Raw genomic sequence first — 19,711 nt, forward strand, 5'->3', positions numbered from 1 at the left:
GGAATGGAATGGAATCAACGCGAATTCAATGGAATGTAATTGAATGTAATGGAATGGAATGAAATGGAACAAAATCGAATCAACCCAAATGGAATGGAATGGAATAGAATGGAATGGAATGGAATAGAATGGAATGGAACGAAATGGAATCAACCCGAACGGAATGGAATTGAATGGAATGGAATGGAATCAACCCGAATGGAATGGAATCAACCCGAATGGAATGGAATGGAACGGAATGGAATGGAATCAACCGGAATGGAATGGAATGGAATGCAATGGAATGGAGTGGAATGGAATCAACCCGAATGGAATGGAATGGAAAGGAATGGAATGGAATGCAATCAACCCAAATGGAATAGAATGGAATGGAATGGAATAGAATGGAATGGAATGGAATGGAATGGAATGGAGTCAACCCGAATGGAATGGAATGGATTGGAATCAACCCGAATGGAATGGAATGGTATTGATTGGAATGAAATGGAATGGAATGGAATGGAAAGGAATCAACCCGAATGGAATGGAAGGCAATGGAATGGAATGGAATGGAATCAACCCGAATGGAATGGAATGGAACGGAATGGAATGGAATGGAATGGAATGGAATGGAATAGAATGCAAAGCAGTCAACCAGAATGGAATGGAATTGAATGGAATAGAATGCAAAGCAATCAACCAGTATGGAATGTAATGGAATGGAATGGATTGGAATGGAATCAACCTGAATGGAATGGAATGGAATGGTATGGAATGGAATGGAATGGAATCAACCCGACTGGAATGCAATGGAATGGAATGGAATGGAATGGAATGGAATGGATTGGAATGAAATCAACCAGAATAGAATGGAATGGAATGGAATGGAATGGAATGGAATGGAATGGATTTGAATGGAATCAAAACGAATAGAATGGAATGGAATGGAATGGAATGGAATGGAATGGAATGAAATGGAATCAAACCGAATGGATTGGAATCAACCCGAATGCAATGGAATGGAATGGAATGGAATCAACCGGAATGGAATGGAATGGAATGGAATGGAATTGAACGGACTGGAATCAACCCGAATGGAATGGAATGGAAGGGAGTGGAATGGAATGGAATGGAATGGAATGCAATCAACCCAAATGGAATGGAATGTAATTGAATGGAATGGAATGGAATGGAATGAAATGGAACGAAATGGAATCAACTCGAAAGGAATGGAAAGGAATGGAACGGAAAGGAATGGAATCAACCCGAATGGAATGGAATGGAATGGCATTTAATGGAATGGAATGGAATGGAATCAACACGAATGGAATGGAATGCAATGGCATGGAATGGAATGGAATGGAATGCAATGAAATGGAACGGAATGGAATCAACCCGAATGGAATGGAATGGAATGGAATGGAATGGAAGGGAATGGAAGCAACCCGAATGGAGTGGAGTGGAAAGGAATGGAATGGAATGGATTGGAATGGAAAGGAATCAAAATGAATCTAATGGAATGGAATGGAATGGAATGGAATGGACTGGAGTGGAATAGAATCAACCCGAATGGAATGGAATGGGATGGAATGGAATGGAATGGAATGGAATCACCCCGAAAGCAATGGAATGGAATGTACTGGAGTGGAATAGAATCAACCCGAATGGAATGGAATGGAATGGAAAGGAATAAACCCGAAAATAATGGAATGTAATGGAATGGAATGAAATGGAATGGAATGGAATGAAATGGAATGGAGTGGAATCAACCCGAATGAAATGGAATGGAATGGAAATGAATGGAATGGAATGGAATGTAATCAACCCAAAAGGAATGGAATGGAAGGGAATGGAATGGAGTAGAATGGAATGGAATTGAATCAATCCTAATGGAATGGAATGGAATGGTATGGAATGAAATGCAATGAAATGGAACGGAATGGAATCAACCCCAATGGAATGGAAAGGAATGGCATGGAATGGAATGGAATGGAATGCAATCAACCCGAATGGAGTGGAGTGGAATGCAATGGAATGGAGTGGAGTGGAATTCAATGGAATGGAATGGATTGGAATGGAACGCAGTGAAAATGAATCTAATGGAATGGAATGTAATGGAATGGACTGGAATCAACCCGATTGGAACTGAATGGAATGGAATGGAATGGAATCAACCAGAATGAAATGGATTGGAATGGAATCAACCCGAATGGAATGGAATGCAATGGAACGGAACGGAATGGAATGGAATGGAATGGAAAGGAATGGAATGGAATGGAATCAACCCGAATGGAATGGAATGGAATGGAGTGGAATCAACCCGAAGGGAATGGAATGTAATGGAGTGGAATGAAATGGAATCAACCCGAATGGAATGGAATGGAACGGACTGGAATCAACCCGAATCGAATGGAATGGAAATGAATAGAATGGAAGGGAATGGAATGGAATCAAGGCGAATTCAATGGAATGTAATTGAATGTAATGGAATGGAATGAAATGGAACAAAATCGAATCAACCCAAATGGAATGGAATGGAATAGAATGGAATGGAATGGAATAGAATGGAATGGAACGAAATGGAATCAACCCGAACGGAATGGAATTGAATGGAATGGAATGGAATCAACCCGAACGGAATGGAATCAACCCGAATGGAATGGAATGGAACGGAATGGAATGGAATCAACCGGAATGGAATGGAATGGAATGCAATGGAATGGAATGGAATGGAATCAACCCGAATGGAATGGAATGGAAGGGAGTGGTATAGAATGGAATGGAATGGAATGGAATCAACCCGAGTGGAATGGAATGTAATTGAATGGAATGGAATGGAATGGAATGAAATGGAACGAAATGGCATCAACCCGAATGGAATGGAATGGAATGGAATGGAATGGAATGGAATGGAATGAAATGGAATGGAATCAACCCGAATGGAATGGAATGGAATGGAATGGGATGGAATGGAATCAACACGAATGGAATGGAATGGAATTTCATGGAATGGAATGGAATGGAATGGAGTCAATCCGAAAGGAATGGAATGGAATGGAATGGAATGGAATGGAATAGAATGTAATGGATTGGAATAGAATGGAATGGAATGAAATGGAATATAATGGAATGGAATCAACCCGAATGGAATGGAATGGTATGGAATGCAATGGAATGGAATGGAATGGAATGGAATCAACCCGATTTGAATGGAATGGAATGGAATGGAATGGAATGGAATGGAATCAACCCGATTGGCATGGAATGGAATGGAAAAGAATGGAATCAAACCGAATGGAATGGAATGGAATGGAATGGAATAAACCCAAATGGAATGGAATGGAATGGAATGGAATGGAATGGAATGGAATCAAACCGAATGGAATGGAATGGAAAGGAATGGAATGGAATGGAATGGAATGGAATCAACCTGAATGAAATGGAATGGAATGGAATGGAATGGAATGGAATGGAATCAATCCGAAAGGAATGGAATGGCAGGGAATGGAATGGAATAGAATGGAATGGAATGGAATCAACCCGAATGGAATGGAATGAAATGGAATGGAAATGAATGGAATGGAATGGCATGCAATCAACCCGAATGGAATGAAACAGGATGGAATGGAATGGAATGCAATCAACCCTAATGGAATGCAATCGAATGGAATGGAATCAACTCGAATGGAATGGAATTCAATGGAATGGAATGGAGTCGAATCAACACGAATGGATTGGAATGAAATGGAATCAACTGAAATGGAATGGAATGGAATCGTATCAACCGGAATAGAATGGAATGGAATGGAATGGAATGGAATGGTATGGAATGCAATGGAATCAATCCGAAATAAGTGGAATAGAATAGAGTGGAATAGAATGGAATGGAATCAACCCGAATGAAATGGAATGGAATGGAATGGAATGGAATGGAATCAACCCGATTGGCATGGAATGGAATGGAAAAGAATGGAATCAAACCGAATGGAATGGAATGGAATGGAATGGAATGGAATGGAATGGAATGGAATGGAATCAGCCCGAATGGAATAGAATGGAAAGGAATGGAATGGAATCAACACGAATGGAATGGAATGGAATTGAATCAATGAGAATGGAATGGAATAAAATGGAATGGAATGGAATAAACGAGAATGGAATGGAAAGGAATTGAATGGAAAGGAATCAACCCGAACGGAATGGCATGAAATGTAATGGAAAGGAATGGAATGGAATGGAATCAACCGGAATGGAAGGGAATGGAATGGAATGGAATCAACACGAATGGAATGGAATGCAATGGAATGGAATGGAATGGAACGGAATCAACTCGAATGGAAAGGAATGGAATGGAGTAGAATGGAGTGGAATGGAATCAACCCGAATGGAATGGATTGGAATGGAATGGAATGGAATGGAGTGGAATTGAATGGAATCAACACGAAAGGAATGGAATGGAATGCAATGGAATGGAAACAACACGAATGGAATGGAATGGAGTGGAATGGAATGGAATGGAACGGAATGGAATCAACCAGAATGGAATGGAATGGAATGGAATGGAATGGAATGAAACGGAATGGAAAAGAATGGAATCAAACCGAATGGAATGGAATGGAAAGGAATGGAAAAAACCCGAATGGAATCGATTGGAATGGAATGGAATGGAATGGAATGGAATGGAATAGAATCAACCCGAAGGGAAATCAATGGAATGCAATGGAATGGAATGGAATCAACCGGATTGGAATGGAATGGAATGGAATGGAATGGCATGAAGTGGAATGGAATGGAATCAACCCGAATGGAATGCAATGGATGGAAATGGAATGGAATGGAACGGAACGGAATCAAACCGAATGAATGCAATGGAATGGAATGGAATCAACCCGAAAGGAATGGAATGCAATGGAATGGATTGGAATGGTATCAACCCGAATGGAATGGAATGGAATGGAATGGAATGGTATGGAATGGAATCTATCCGAATGGAATGGAATGGAATGGAAAGGAATGGAATGGAATCGAATGCAATGGAATGGATTCGAAAGGAAGGGAATGGAATGGAATGGAATCAACACGAATGGAATAGAATGGAGGGGAATGGAATGGAATGGAATGCAATGCAATGGAATCAACCCGAAAGGAATGGAATGGAATGGAATCAACCCGAATGGAATGGAATGGAATGGAATCAACTCGAATGGAATGGAATGCAATGGAATGGAACGGAATGGAATCAACCCGAATGGAATGGAATGGAATGGAAGGGAATTAACCCGAAAGCAATGGATGGCAATGGGATGGAATGGAATGGAATCCACCCGTATGGAATGTAATGGAATGGAGTCAACTCGAATGGAATGGATTGCAATGGAACGGAATGGAATCAACCCGAATGGAATGGAATGCAATGGAATGGAATGGAATGGAATCAACCCGAATGGAAGGGAATGGAAAGGAATGGAAGGGAATGGAATAGAATGCAAAGCTGTCAACCAGATTGGAATGGAATGCAATGGAATGGAATGGAATAGAACGCAAAGCAATCTACCAGAATGGAATGCAATGGAATGGAATGGAATGGAATGGAATGGAATCAACCCGAATGGAATGGAAAGGATTGGAATCAACTCGAATGGAATGGAATGGAATGGAATGGAATGGAATGGAATGGAATGGAGTCAACCCGAATGAAATGGAATGGATTGGAATCAACTCGAATGGAATGGAATGCAATGGAATTGATTGGAATGGAAAGGAATGGCATGGAATGGAATGGAATGGAATGCAATCAACCCGAATGGAGTGGAGTGGAATGCAATGGAATGGAGTGGAGTGGAATTCAATGGAATGGAATGGATTGGAATGGAACGGAGTGAAAATGAATCTAATGGAATGGAATGCAATGGAATGGACTGGAATCAACCCGATTGGAACTGAATGGAATGGAATGGAATGGAATCAACCAGAATGAAATGGAGTGGAATGGAATCAACCCGAATGGAATGGAATGCAATGGAACGGAACGGAATGGAATGGTATGGAATGGAAAGGAATGGAATGGAATGGAATCAACCCGAATGGAATGGAATGGAATGGAATGGAATGGAATGGAATGGAATGGAGTGGAATCAACCCGAAGGGAATGGAATGCAATGGAGTGGAATGAAATGGAATCAACCCGAATGGAATGGAATGGAACGGACTGGAATCAACCCGAATCGAATGGAATGGAAATGAATAGAATGGAAGGGAATGGAATGGAATCAACGCGAATTCAATGGAATGTAATTGAATGTAATGGAATGGAATGAAATGGAACAAAATCGAATCAACCCAAATGGAATAGAATGGAATGGAATGGAATAGAATGGAATGGAACGAAATGGAATCAACCCGAACGGAATGGAATTCAATGGAATGGAATGGAATCAACCCGAATGGAATGGAATCAACCCGAATGGAATGGAATGGAACGGAATGGAAGGGAATCAACCGGAATGGAATGGAATGGAATGCAATGGAATGGAGTGGAATGGAATCAACCCGAATGGAATGGAATGGAATGGAATGGAATGCAATCAACCCAAATGGAATAGAATGGAATGGAATGGAATGGAATGGAATGGAATGGAATGGAATGGAATGGAATGGAGTCAACCCGAATGGAATGGAATGGATTGGAATCAACCCGAATGGAATGGAATGGTATTGATTGGAATGAAATGGAATGGAATGGAATGGAAAGGAATCAACCCGAATGGAATGGAAGGCAATGGAATGGAATGGAACGGAATCAACCCGAATGGAATGGAATGGAACGGAATGGAATGGAATGGAATGGAATGGAATGGAATAGAATGCAAAGCAGTCAACCAGAAAGGAATGGAATTGAATGGAATAGAATGCAAAGCAATCAACCAGTATGGAATGTAATGGAATGGAATGGATTGGAATGGAATCAAGCTGAATAGAATGGAAGGGAATGGTATGGAATGGAATGGAATGGAATCAACCCGACTGGAATGCAATGGAATGGAATGGAATGGAATGGAATGGAATGGATTGGAATGAAATCAACCAGAATAGAATGGTATGGAATGGAATGGAATGGAATGGAATGGATTGGAATGAAATCAACCAGAATAGAATGGAATGGAATGGAATGGAATGGAATGGATTTGAATGGAATCAAAACGAATAGAATGGAATGGAATGGAATGTAATGGAATGGAAAGGAATGGAATCAACCCGAATGGAATGCAATCAACCAGAATGCAATGGAATGGAATGGAATGGAATCAACCGGAATGGAATGGAATGGAATGGAATGGAATTGAACGGACTGGAATCAACCCGAATGGAATGGAATGGAAGGGAGTGGAATGGAATGGAATGGAATGGAATGCAATCAACCCAAATGGAATGGAATGTAATTGAATGGAATGGAATGGAATGGAATGAAATGGAACGAAATGGAATCAACTCGAAAGGAATGGAAAGGAATGGAACGGAAAGGAATGGAATCAACCCGAATGGAATGGAATGGAATGGCATTTAATGGAATGGAATGGAATGGAATCAACACGAATGGAATGGAATGCAAAGGCATGGAATGGAATGGAATGGAATGCAATGAAATGGAACGGAATGGAATCAACCCGAATGGAATGGAACAGAATGGAATGGAATGGAATGGAATGGAATGGAAGGGAATGGAAGCAACCCGAATGGAGTGGAGTGGAAAGGAATGGAATGGAATGGATTGGAATGTAAAGGAATCAAAATGAATCTAATGGAATGGAATGGAATGGAATGGAATGGACTGGAGTGGAATAGAATCAACTCGAATGGAATGGAATGGCATGGAATGGAATGGAATGGAATGGAATCACCCCGAAAGGAATGGAATGGAATGGAAGGGAATTAACCCGAAAGCAATGGATGGCAATGGGATGGGATGGAATGGAATCCACCCGTATGGAATGTAATGGAATGGAGTCAACTCGAATGGAATGGATTGCAATGGAACGGAATGGAATCAACCCGAATGGAATGGAATGCAATGGAATGGAATGGAATGGAATCAACCCGAATGGAAGGGAATGGAAAGGAATGGAAGGGAATGGAATAGAATGCAAAGAAGTCAACCAGATTGGAATGGAATGCAATGGAATGGAATGGAATAGAACGCAAAGCAATCTACCAGAATGGAATGCAATGGAATGGAATGGAATGGAATGGAATGGAATCAACCCGAATGGAATGGAATGGATTGGAATCAACTCGAATGGAATGGAATGGAATGGAATGGAATGGAATGGAATGGAGTCAACCCGAATGAAATGGAATGGATTGGAATCAACTCGAATGGAATGGAATGCAATGGAATTGATTGGAATGGAAAGGAATGGAATGGAATGGAATGGAATGGAATGGAATGGAATGGAATGGAATGTAGTGGAATGGAGTGGAGAAAACCGAAGTGTATGGAATGGAATGGAATGGAATGGAATGGAATAAACCCGAATGGAATGGAATGGCATGGAATGGAATGGAATGGAATGGAATGGAATGCAATGGAATCAAGACGAATGGAGTGGAATGGAATGGAATGGAATGGAATGGAATCAAACCGAATGGAATGGAGTGGAATGGAATGGAATGGAATGGAAAGGAATCAACCCGAATAGAATGGATTGCAATGGAATGCAATGGAATGGAATCAACCCAAATGGAAGGGAATGGAATGGAATGGAATGGAATAGAATCCAAAGCAGTCAACCAGAATGGAATGGAATGGAATTGAATTGAACGGAATAGAATGCAAAGCAATCAACCAGAATGGAATGGAATGGAATGGAATCAACCCGAATGGAATGGAATAGATTGGAATCAACTCGAATGGAATGGAATGGAATGGAATGGAATCAACACAAATGGAATGGAATGGAATCGAATGGAAATGAATGGAATGGAATGGAATGGGATGCAATGAAAGCAACCCGAATGGAATGGACAGGAATGCAATGGAATGGAATGCAATGGAATCAACCCCAATGGAACGGAATGCAGTGGAACTGAATGGAAAGGAATGGAATCTATCCGAATGGAATGGAATGGAATGGAATCAACTCGAATGGAATGGAATGGAATGGAATGGAATGGAATGGAATGGAATATAATAAACCCGTTTGGAATGGAATGGAATGCAATGGAATGGAAAGGAATGGAATCAACCTGAAAGGAATGGAATGGAATGGATTGGAATGGAATAAATTCAACCCGATTGGAATGGAATGCAATGGAATGGAATGGAATGGAATCAACCCGAATGTAATGGAATGGAATGGAATCACCCCGAAAGGAATGGAATGGAATATACTGGAGTGGAATAGAATCAACCCGAATGGAATGGAATGGAATGGAATGGGATTGAATGGAATGGAATGGAATCACCCCGAATGGAATGGAATGGAATGGATTGGAATGTTATGGAATGGAATTGAATGGAATCAACGCGAATAGAATGATCTGGAATGGAATGGAATGGAATGGAATGGAATGGAATAGAATGGAATCAACCTGAAGGTAATGTAATGTAATGTAAGGGAATGGAATGGAATGGAATGGAATGGAGAGGAATCAACCCGAATGAAATGGAATGGAATGGAATGGAATGGAATGGAATGGAATGGAATCAACCCGAAAGGAATGGAATGGAAGGGAATGGAATGGAATAGAATGGAATGGAATGGAATCAACCCTAATGGAAGGCAGTGGAATGGAATGGAATGAAATGCAATGAAATGGAACGGAATGGAATCAACCCGAATGGAATGGAAAGGAATGGAATGGAATGGAATGGAATGGAACGGAATGGAAGGGAATGGAATCAACCCGAATGGAGTGGAGTGGAAAGGAATGGAATGGAATGGATTGGAATGGAACGGAATCAAAATGAATCTAATGGAATGGAATGGAATGGAATGGACTGGAATCAACCCGATTAGAATGGAATGGAATGGAACGGAATGGAATCAACCAGAATGGAATGGAGTGGAATGGAATCAACCCGAATGCAATGGAATGGAATGGAATGGAATGGAATGGAATGGAATCAACCCGAATGGAATGGAATGGCATGGAATGGAATGGAATGGAATGGAATGGAATGGAATGGAGTAAATCCGAATGGAATGGAATGGAATGGAATGGAAAGGAATTGAATGGAATAGAATGTAATGGATTGGAATGGAATGGAATGGATTGAAATGGAATATAATGGAATGGAATCAACCCGAATGGAATGGAATGGTATGGAATGCAATGGAATGGAATGGAATGGAATCAACCCGTTTGGAATGGAATGGAATGGAATGGCATGGAATCAACCCGAATGGAAGGGAATGGAATGGAATGGAATGGAATTGAATCAACCCGAATGAAATGAAATGGAATGGAATGGAATAGAATGGAATCAACCTGAATGGAATGGAATGGAATGGAATGGAATGGAATGGAATGGAATGGAATGGAATGGAATCAACCCGAAAGGAATGGAATGGCAGGGAATGGAATGGAATAGAATGGAATGGAATGGAATCAACCCAAATGGAATGGAATGAAATGGAATGCAAAGGAAAGGAATAGAATGGCATGGAATCAACCCGAATCGAATGGAATAGATAGGAATGGAATGGAATGTAATCAACCCGAATGGAATGCAATGGAATGGAATGGAATGGAATGGAATCAACCCGAATGTAATGGAATTCAAAGGAATGGAATGGATTCGAATCTACACGAAAGGATTGGAATGGAATGGAATCAACTCAAATGGAATGGAATGGAATCGAATCAACCCGAATAGAATGGAATGGAATGGAATGGAATGGAATGGAATGGAATGGAATGGAATGGAATGGTATGGAATGCAATGGAATCAATCCGAAATAAATGGAATGGAATAGAGTGGAATGGAATGGAATCAACCCGAATGGAATGGAATGGAATGGAATGGAATGAACCCGGATGGTATGGAATGGAATGGAAAAGAATGGAATCAAAACGAATGCAATGGAATGGAATGGAATGGAATCAACCCAAAAGGAATGGAATGGAATGGAATGGAATGGAATCAGCCCGAATGGAATGGAATTGAACGGAATGGAAAGGAATCAACGCGAATGGAATGGAATGGAATGGAATGGAATGGAATGGAATGGAACAAACCTGAAAGGAATGGAAGGGAATTGAATGGAAACGAATCAACCCGAATGGAATGGAATGAAAAGGAATGGAAAGGAATGGAATGGAAAGGAATCAACCGGAAAGGAATGGAATGGAATGGAATCAACCCGAATGGAATGGAATCCAATGGAATGGAATGGAATCGAATCAACACGAATGGAATGGAATGAAATAGAATCAACTCGAATGGAAAGGAATGGAATGGAATGGAATGGAATGGAATCAGCCCGAATGGAATGGAATGGAATGGAATGGCATGGAAAAGAATGGAATCAAACCGAATGGAATGGAATGGAATGGAATGGAAACAACCCCAATGGAATCGATTGGAATGGAATGGAATGGAATGGAATGGAATGGAATAGAATCAAACCGAATGGAATTGAATGGAATGCAATGGAATGGAATGGAATCAACCGGAATGGAATGGAATGGAATGGAATGGAATCAATGCGAATGGAATGGAATGGAATGGAATGGAATGGAATGGAATGGAATGGAATGGAATGGCATGGAGTGTAATGGAATGGAATCAAGCCGAATGGAATGCAACGGAAGGGAATGGAATGGAATGGAACGGAACGGAATCAACCCGAATGGAATGGAATGGAGTGGAATGGAATCAACCTGAAAGGAATGGAATGCAATGGAATGGATTGGAATGGTATCAACCCGAATGGAATGGAATGGAATGGAATGGAATGGAATGGAATGGAATCTATCCGAATGGAATGGAATTGCATGGAAAGGAATGGAATGGAATGGAATGGAATCAACCCGCATGGATTGGAATGGAGAGGAATCAAGTCGAATGGAATGGGAAGGAATGGAATGGAATGGAATGGAATGGAATGGAATCAACACGAATGGAGTGGAATGGAGGGGAATGGAAGGGAATGCAATGCTATGGAATCAACCCGAATGGAATGGAATGCAATGGAATGGAATGCAATGGAATGGAATCAACCCGAATGGAAAGGAATGGAATGGAATGGAAAGGAATAAACCCGAAAAGAATGGAATGTAATGGAATGAAATGAAATGGAATGGAGTGGAATCAACCCGAATGAAATGGAATGGAATGGAAATGAATGGAATGGAATGGAATGGAATCAACCCGAAAGGAATGGAATGGAAGGGAATGGAATGGAGTAGAATGCAATGGAATTGAATCAACCCTAATGGAATGGAATGGAATGGTATGGAATGAAATGCAATGAAATGGAACGGAATGGAATCAACCCCAATGGAATGGAAAGGAATGGCATGGAATGGAATGGAATGGAATGCAATCAACCCGAATGGAGTGGAGTGGAATGCAATGGAATGGAGTGGAGTGGAATTCAATGGAATGGAATGGATTGGAATGGAACGGAGTGAAAATGAATCTAATGGAATGGAATGTAATGGAATGGACTGGAATCAACCCGATTGGAACTGAATGGAATGGAATGGAATGGAATCAACCAGAATGAAATGGAGTGGAATGGAATCAACCCGAATGCAATGGAATGCAATGGAACGGAACGGAATGGAATGGAATGGAATGGAAAGGAATGGAATGGAATGGAATCAACCCGAATGGAATGGAATGGAATGGAATGGAATGGAATGGAATGGAGTGGAATCAACCCGAAGGGAATGGAATGCAATGGAGTGGAATGAAATGGAATCAACCCGAATGGAATGGAATGGAACGGACTGGAATCAACCCGAATCGAATGGAATGGAAATGAATAGAATGGAAGGGAATGGAATGGAATCAACGCGAATTCAATGGAATGTAATTGAATGTAATGGAATGGAATGAAATGGAACAAAATCGAATCAACCCAAATGGAATAGAATGGAATGGAATGGAATAGAATGGAATGGAACGAAATGGAATCAACCCGAACGGAATGGAATTGAATGGAACGGAATGGAATCAACCCGAATGGAATGGAATCAACCCGAATGGAATGGAATGGAACGGAATGGAAGGGAATCAACCGGAATGGAATGGAATGGAATGCAATGGAATGGAGTGGAATGGAATCAACCCGAATGGAATGGAATGGAATGGAACGGAATGGAATCAACCCGAATGGAATGGAACAGAATGGAATGGAATGGAATGGAATGGAATGGAAGGGAATGGAAGCAACCCGAATGGAGTGGAGTGGAAAGGAATGGAATGGAATGGATTGGAATGGAAAGGAATCAAAATGAATCTAATGGAATGGAATGGAATGGAATGGAATGGACTGGAGTGGAATAGAATCAACCCGAATGGAATGGAATGGCATGGAATGGAATGGAATGGAATGGAATGGAATCACCCCGAAAGGAATGGAATGGAATGTACTGGAGTGGAATAGAATCAACGCGAATGGAATGGAATGGAATGGAATGGGATTGAATGGAATGGAATGGAATCACCCCGAATGGAATGGAATGGAATGGAATGGAATGGAATGTTTTGGAATGGAATTGAATGGAATCAACGCGAATAGAATGATCTGGAATGGAATGGAATGGAATGGAATGGAATGGAATGGAATGGAATGAAATGCAATGAAATGGAACGGAATGGAATCAACCCGAATGGAATGGAAAGGAATGGAATGGAATGGAATGGAATGGAATGGAATGGAAGGGAATGGAATCAACCCGAATGGAGTGGAGTGGAAAGGAATGGAATGGAATGGATTGGAATGGAACGGAATCAAAATGAATCTAATGGAATGGAATGGAATGGAATAGACTGGAATCAACCTGATTGGAACGGAATGGAATGGAACGGAATGGAATCAACCCGAATGGAATGGAATGGAATGGAATCAACCCGAATGGAATGGAATGGAACGGAATAGAATGGAATAAACCGGAATGGAATGGAATGCAATGGAATGGAATGGAATGGAATGGAATGGAATGGAGTCAAGCCGAATGAAATGGAATGGATTGGAATCAACTCGAATGGAATGGAATGCAATGGAATTGATTGGAATGGAAAGTCATGGAATGGAATGGAATGGAATGGAATGGAATGGAGTGGAATGGAGTGGAGAAAACCGAAGTGTATGGAATGGAATGGAATGTAATGGAATGGAATGGAATGGAATGGAATGGAATAAACCCGAATGGAATGAAATGGAATGGAATGGCATGGAATGGAATGGAATGGAATGGAATGGCATGGAATGGAATGGAATGGAATGGAATGGAATGGAATGGAATGCAATGGAATCAAGCCGAATGGAATGGAATGGAATGGAATGGTATGGAATGGAATGGAATGGAATCAAACCGAATGGAATGGAATGGAATGGAATGGAATGGAAAGGAATCAACCCGAACAGAATGGATTGCAATGGAATGGAATGGAATGGAATCAACACAAATGGAAGGGAATGGAATAAAATGGAATGGAATAGAATTCAAAGCAGTCAACCAGAATGGAATGGAATGGAATTGAATTGAACGGAATAGAATGCAAAGCAATCAACCAGAATGGAATGGATTGGAATGGAATCAACCCGAATGGAATGGAATAGGTTGGAATCAACTCGAATGGAATGGAATGGAATGGAATGGAATCAACACAAATGGAATGGAATGGAATCGAATGGAAATGAATGGAATGGTATGGAATGGGATGCAATGCAAGCAACCCGAATGGAATGGACTGGAATGCAATGGAATGGAATGCAATGGAATCAACCCCAATGGAACGGAATGCAGTGGAACTGAATGGAAAGGAATGGAATCTATCCGAATGGAATGGAATGGAATGGAATCAACTCGAATGGAATGGAATGGAATGGAATGGAATGGAATGGAATGGAATGGAATATAATAAACCCGTTTGGAATGGAATGGAATGCAATGGAATAGAATGGAATGGAATCAACCCGAAAGGAATGGAATGGAATGGATTGGAATGGAATATAATCAACACGATTTTAATGGAATGCAATGGAATGGAATGGAATGGAATCAAACCGAATGGAATGGAATGGAATGGAATGGAATGCAATCAACCCAAATGGAATATAATGGAATGGAATGGAATGGAATGGAATGGAATGGAATATAATGGAATGGAATGGAATGGAATGGAGTCAACCCGAATGTAATGGAATGGATTGGAATCAACCCGAATGGAATGGAATGGTATTGATTGGAATGGAATGGAATGGAATGGAATGGAAAGGAATCAACCAGAATGGAATGGATGGCAATGGAATGGAATGGAATGGAATCAACCCGAATGGAATGGAATGGAATGGAATGGAATGGAATGGAATGGAATGCAAAGCAGTCAACCAGAATGGAATGGAATTGAATGGAATAGATTGCAAAGCAATCAACCAGAATGGAAAGTAATGGAATGGGAAGGATTGGAATGGAATCAACCTGAATGGAATGGAATGGAATGGTGTGGAATGGAATGGAATGGAATCAACCTGAATGGAATGGATTCAACCTGAATGGAATGGAATGGAAAAGAATGGAATGGAATGGAATCAACCGGAATGGAATGGTATGGAATAGAATGGAAAGGAATGGAATGGAATGGAATCAACCCGAATGGAATGGAATGGAACAGAATGGAATAGAATGGAATGGAATCAACCCGAACGGAATGGAATGGAATGGAATGGCATGGAGTGGAATGAGATGGAATGGAATCAACCCGACTGGAATGGAATGGAATGGCATCAACCCGAATGGAATGGAATGGAATGAAATGGAACGGAATTAACCCAAATGGAATGGAAAGGAATGGTATGGAATGGAATCAACCCAAATGGAATGGAATGGAATGGAATGGAATGGAATGGAATGGAATCAACCCGAATGGTTAGGAATGGAATGCAATTGAATGGAACAGAATGGAATGGAATGGAATGGAATCAACATGAATTTAATGAAATGGAATGGAATGGAACGGAATGGAATCAACCCGACAGGAATGCAATGGAATGGAATGGAATGGAATGGATTGGAATGAAATCAACCAGAATAGAATGGAATGGAATGGAATGGAATGGAATGGAATGGAATGGATTTGAATGGAATCAAACCGAATAGAATGGAATGGAATGGAAAGGAATGGAATGGAATGGAATGGAATGGAATCAACCCGAATGGAATGGAATCAACCCGAATGGAATGGAATGGAATGGAATGGAATGGAATCAACCGGAATGGAATGGAATGGAATGGAATGGAATTGAACGGACTGGAATCAACCCGAATGGAATGGAACGGAAGGGAGTGGAATGGAATGGAATGGAATGGAATGGAATCAACCCAAATGGAATGGAATGTAATTGAATGGAATGGAATGGAATGGAATGAAATGGAACGAAATGGAATAAACTCGAATGAAATGGAAAGGAATGGAACGGAAAGGAATGGAATCAACCCGAATGGAATGGAATGGAATGGCATTTAATGGAATGGAATGGAATGGAATCAACACGAATGGAATGGAATGCAATGGCATGGAATGGAATGGAATGGAATGAAATGAAATGGAACGGAATGGAATCAACCCGAATGGAATGGAACGGAATGGAATGGAATGGAATGGAATGGAATGGAAGGGAATGGGATCAACCCGAATGGAGTGGAGTGGAAAGGAATGGAATGGAACGGATTGGAATGGAACGGAATCAAAATGAATCTAATGGAATGGAATGGAATGGAATGGACTGGAATCAACCCGATTGGAACGGAATGGAATGGAACGGAATGGAATCAACCAGAATGGAATGGAGTGGAATGGAATCAACCCGAATGGAATGGAATGGAATGGAATGGAATGGAATGGCATGGAATCAACCAGAATGAAATAGAATGGAATGGAATAAAATGGAATGGAATGGAAAGGAATGGAATGGTTTCAACACGAATCTAATGGAATGGAATGGAATGGGATTGAATGGAATCGAATGGAATCCACCGGAATGGAATGGAATGGAATCACCCCGAATGGAATGGAATGGAATGGAATGCTATGGAATGGACGGAATGGAATGAAATCAACCCGATTGGATTGGAATGTAATGGAATGGAATGGAATGGAATAGAATGGAATCAACCTGAATGTAATGTAATGTAATGCAATGTAATGGAATGGAATGGAAGGGAGAGGAATCAACCCGAATGAAATGGAATGGAATGGAATTGAATGGAATGGAATGGAATGGAATCAACCAGAAAGGAATGGAATGCAAGGGAATGGAATGGAACAGAATGGAATGGAATGGAATCAACCCTAATGGAAGGCAATGGAATGGAATGGAATGAAATGCAATGAAATGGAACGGAATGGAATCAACCCGAATGGAATGGAAAGGAATGGAATGGAATGGAATGGAATGGAATGGAATGGAATGGAATGGAATCAACCCGAATGAAGTGGAGTGGAAAGGAATGGAATGGAATGGATTGGAATGGAACGGAATCAAAATGAACCTAATGGAATGGAATGGAATGGAATGGACTGGAATCAACCCGATTGGAACGGAATGGAATGGAACGGACTGGAATCAACCAGAATGGAATGGAGTGGAATGGAATCAACCCGAATGGAATGGAATGGAATGGAATGGAATCAACCCGAATGGAATGGAATGGAATGGAAAGGAATGGAATGGAATGGAATGGCATGGAATCAACCAGAATGAAATAGAATGGAATGGAATAAAATGGAATGGAATGGAAAGGAATGGAATGGTTTCAACACGAATCTAATGGAATGGAATGGAATGGGATTGAATGGAATCGAATGGAATCCATCGGAATGGAATGGAATGGAATCACCCCGAATGGAATGGAATGGAATGCTATGAAATGGACGGAATGGAATGAAATCAACCCGATTGGAATGGACTGGAATGGAATGGAATGGAATGGAATGGAATAGAATGGAATCAACCTGAATGTAATGTAATGTAATGCAGTGTAATGGAATGGAAGGGAAGGGAGAGGAATCAACCCGAATGAAATGGAATGGTATGGAATGGAATGGAATGGAATGGAATGGAATCAACCCTAATGGAAGGCAATGGAATGGAATGGAATGAAATGCAATGAAATGGAATGGAATGGAATCAACCCGAATGGAATGGGAAGGAATGGAATGGAATGGAATGGAATGGAATGGAACAGAATGCAAAGCAGTCAACCAGAATGGAATGGAATTGAGTGGAATAGAATGCAAAGCAATCAACCAGAATGGAATGTAATGGAATGGAGTGGATTGGAATGGAATCAACCTGAATGGAATGGAATGGAATGGTATGGAATGGAATGGAATTGAATCAACCTGAATGGAATGGACTCAACCTGAATGGAATGGAATGGAAAAGAATGGAATGGAATGGAATCAACCGGAATGGAATGGTATGGAATAGAATGGAAAGGAATGGAATGGAATGGGATCAACCCGAATGGAATGGAATGGAACGGAATGGAATAGAATGGAATGGAATCAACCTGAATGGAATGGAATGGAATGGAATGGCATGGAGTGGAATGAGATGGAATGGAATCAACCCGAATGGAATGCAGTGGAATGGCATCAACCCGAATGGAATGGAATAGAATGAAATGGAACGGAATTAACCCAAATGCAATGGAACGGAATGGTATGGAATGGAATCAACCCGAATGGAATGGAATGGAATGGAATGGAATCAACCCAAATGGTTTGGAATGGAATGCAATGGAATGGAACGGAATGGAATGGAATGGAATCAACACGAATTTAACGAAATGGAGTGGAATGGAATGGAATGGAATCAAGCCGAATGGAGTGGAGTGGAAAGGAATGGAATGGAATGGATTGGAATGGAACGGAACCAAAATGAATCTAATGGAATGGAATGGAATGGACTGGAATCAACCTGATTGGAACGGAATGGAATGGAACAGAATGGAATCAACCAGAATGGAATGGAGTGGAATGGAATCAACCCGAATGGAATGGAATGGAATCAACCCGAATGGAATGGAATGGAATGGAAAAGAATGGAATCAAACCGAATGGAATGGAATGGAATGGAATGGAATCAACCCAAATGGAATGGAATGGAGTGGAATGGAATGGAATCAGCACGAATGGAATGGAATGGAATTGAATCAATGAGAATGGAATGGAATAAATTGGAATGGAATGGAATAAACGCGAATGGAATGGAAGGGAATTGAATGGAAAGGAATCAACCCGAATGGAATGGCATGAAATGGAATGGAAAGGAATGGAATGGAATGGAATCAACCGGAATGGAATGGAATGGAATGGAATGGAATCAACACGAATGGAATGGAATGAAATGGAATGGAATGGAATGGAACGGAATCAACTCGAATGGAAAGAATGGAATGGAATAGAATGGAGTGGAATGGAATCAACCCGAATGGAATGGATTGTTATGGAATGGAATGGAATGGAGTGGAATGGAATGGAATCAACACG

Source organism: Pan paniscus, chromosome 16 (genome assembly GCF_029289425.2).
Source record: "Pan paniscus chromosome 16, NHGRI_mPanPan1-v2.0_pri, whole genome shotgun sequence".
NCBI lineage: Eukaryota > Metazoa > Chordata > Mammalia > Primates > Hominidae > Pan > Pan paniscus.